Below are 3,732 nucleotides of genomic sequence, written 5' to 3' on the forward strand. Positions count from 1 at the left end.
ACATAAAGCCAGGGTACTCATCCCTAGCCAAGCTGCCATCTGCTTTTTTTTTATTATTTATTTAAAGATCAAACTGTCCTTATCTGACAAACTCTGGTTGATGTAGAGGCGTCTAAGATGGTGGACAGGTTGTGAGATTAAGCAATGGAAAATTGGGATGCAGATGATGAATTATTCACCATAGAATTGGTGCCTTCCTATAGCAAGCTTATTTACCCTTGTGTGTGCAGCCAGCACAAGCCTGAGCAATTTAATACAAATTATCTACAGAACCCACAAAGCAATGGGAATAGACAGTGGAGTAGTGATATATGTACAAGAATAGCTGTATGTCCTTTATTGGTCCTCTCTGGACTGCTGGATAATGCCCTTATGAACAGCTGTAATTAACAGTAAGATCAGAGCTGAATATTTTCTAATGACAGTGTATTTCTGTCTCTCAGAGAGTGGTCAGGCACTGGAATGGCCTGCCCAGGGAAGTGGTGCAGTCGCCGTTCCTGGCAGTGTTCAAGAGGTGTCTGGATGAGGAACTATGAGATATGGTTTAGAGGCTTGTGGTACCAATGGTAATGGGAGGACAGTTGGACTAGATGATCTTGCAGGTTGTTTCCAACCTTGCGATTCTATGATTCTATGATATTATTTTGACCTAGGTTGGTTTGTTTTTTGTTTTTTTTTTAAGAAAGGAAATGCTACTGTACCTGCCTGACCGTACACTTGACACAGTCAGATAAGGCTGCTTTCCTAACTGGGCTCATGTTTTGCCCATGGGAAAATGTATGAGCCTTATCTGAAATACTATGCATTAATGTTGGACACTAGAAAAAGGGAACTCCATTATGAAGCAATTTTGTACATAACATGCCATTTCAGCCAGCAGCAAACTGAGCCAGTGTCTGTGGCCTTATTAATGCAGTGCCCCTGGGTCAGGTGAGCTCAAAATCACTTTATTTCTGCATCTGTCTGTCAAGCTTGTTTAAAGGAGCAAGTAACTCTCCAACTTTTTGTGGTCATGGTTCTTGTTGGTTGACAAGTCACTTGAAATGAGAACATCCTCAACCATACTTTGTGGGTAAAATTTTATAGAAAAGTGTTCAGGTGGGGCCAGTTTTGGACTTCACAACTAACATGGCTTGATCATTTGTCTCTAGCTACCCCAGCTGCCATTAAAAGGCTAAAAGAAATAAGGCTGAAAACTAAGTTTTAGCTCAGCAGTAAGATAGACTCAATAACAGCTCAGAGCCTAAAAGCAGAGAAGTAGAAAGCAAGCTTTAGTTTGAAAAAGCCTTGGTCAGATTTTAAGAGGTGATGCCATGTTAGACTTGGAAATCAGGCAGTATTATTGAATAGAAACAACAGAAAAATCTCAGAAAACGGACATTACTCAAATGTTTCCAGTATTTATATCAATAACCTCTAAAAGCAAATATGCCTGTTCCAGAATGTACTTAGGTGTTCAGTAGGAGCTGACTCAATTGAGTTCCTGAGAAACTTTTCTGAGGCATGGGAGAAAGATGTTGAATGTAACTATAATTTGTAGTATGTGAAAAAATATGTGATGTTTTCTACCAGACTACATACTTACAGCAGGAAAAGACTGTTGGGCATGCTATGTCAACCTATTGAAAGTTTGTAATTTTCTGTTGGAATAGCGGAGGGACTATTGAATAAATAACTCTCCTTGGCGTGTATTTTTTAATCCTTCTAGAACAAGATATGTAAATTTGTCCAGCTAGGATATTCTTCCTCCCATCCATACTTAAATGGTTTACATGTTCACAGCAGGAGTGCTTCTGCGACAGCCAGTTTGTCAGCAAGCTCAGCTCTGTAATCTAAACCCCTTTAGATTCATGAAGTATGACCTTCACCCTTCTGTTTTCCCATTAGGTCTTCATCCAGCTTGTCCAGTCCTTTTGTGCTTGTTTTAAACAAGTGTGACAGAGATTCCTGACAACACTGGCTGGTGTCCTGGTCATGTACTGCTCTCAAAGTTTTCAAGCAGAAGTGGGATGGACTTGGCATCTTCAGCTCTGCAGCAGTACTAGAGCCCTACAGGAAATATTTCAGTGAAACTTGAGGTGATGGGTGGAAAAGGTGACAGGGCTGGGAGGGAAGACTTTTTTTTGTTATTTTAAACATACATACTCATCCTAATTCATACTGGAATTTGGGTGGGAAGCGAATTGGGAGGACAGGAGGAGAGGTTATTTTTATTATGAAAATATGTACTAATTATGACTCAAAGCAAAGAGGAAGGGTGGGATGGTATATGGTAGAGGAGACACCTTCAGTGGAGGTAAGAAAAAGAGAGAAAGAATACTATATTTTTCATGTAGTCAGTTGAAAATATGCCTATTTCTCCTCTACTGCCTGAACATCATCTGTCCAGGCAGCCTTAGAGCATTCAGGTTTGGCTATGCTCCTGCCAATAGCTTCTGTAGTGTGGTTCTAGCACCAATTATTTAGACTTGTGTGAACAATTGATTTGAGGTGGAATGAAATGTATCAGTTGACCCAAAACTGACATTTATTTTCACTAAGCTATCTGAAAAACATAGTCTTTTCCTTTCAGGCATTGATTTGTATTATGTTTGTGTTTGTCTAAGTCCAAGTACTGGAAATGCTGGGAGGCATGATTTATACATGCAAGAAGTTGAAAAAGTTCCCTTCTTTCCCAGCGGTGAAAAATCCAGCAATGTTCAGATCATTCACTCACTTGATGAGAGAACTTTATTTGAGCCTTTTCCCTTCTGAGAAACTTTTAACCCCTGTACTATGGGTGATTCTGAGGTGCAGGGTAGATGATCAGACTCTTTGCCAAATGACTCGATATTGGTGTTTATTCTGACTGGGAGACAGGCACTCTGTTGCTCCACACCCTAGGTAAGTGTTCAGTAAATGCTTATTTCTCAATGGCTACTAGAGAGCTCCATCCAAAACGGAATAACTTTATCTGAAGAGACTTCTAGTATTAATTAGTGTCAAACTATTTGGCAGAAATAGTTCAGGCAGCAACCTATAATTCTTTGGATTTATAGAGTAATTGGTGCTGGTCTGAGCTTTTTTGAACCTAACTGTATTTTTCTCAATGCCCAGAATTCAAGCATGTATCACTAGCACACTGTTATCTGGGAGCCTCATAGGTAACCTTTCTGCCATGTTCTCAGGGGCTTCTACCATGAGTGCCAGAGATGGGTCTTGTTCTGTAGTAAACAATGTAAACTTGAATGGGCCCAGTACCTCTTCAGAAATAGAAGCTCCACTGCTTCTGATTATTATTCAAGCTTCCTCTTAATTTAACCAAAATGATTCAGCCCTGCTCCTGTAGAAATGGCTGTTGGACCAGTGACTCTTAGGAAATACAGCAAGATGTTTCTAGTTCTGTTTGTTTGAAGTCATGTGAACAGTTGAAAAAGAACAGAAACACTCCTATTTCGCATTGACTACCTTCTTGCTTTCACCTTTGAAAATTCCTGCTGTGCTCCTAACTACATGTTTAGGCATCTAATACCATTGAAATACACCCCTGCAATATTTCATCATTTATGCAGTGAAGTGTAGTATTTTATGTCTGACTGAATGAGAAAAAGGCACATTAAGGAGGAGATGAAAGGCAAAATTCAGGTTGCTACTCCCTTGGTTCCAAGAACTAAAGATTTTTGGTGAGAGAGGAAAGAAGAGAAGAAAAAAAATGGGGGATATACTGTTATCCCTTGAGTCTCCCAACAAGAT

The sequence above is a fragment of the Meleagris gallopavo genome, chromosome 11 (genome assembly GCF_000146605.3).
Source record: "Meleagris gallopavo isolate NT-WF06-2002-E0010 breed Aviagen turkey brand Nicholas breeding stock chromosome 11, Turkey_5.1, whole genome shotgun sequence".
NCBI lineage: Eukaryota > Metazoa > Chordata > Aves > Galliformes > Phasianidae > Meleagris > Meleagris gallopavo.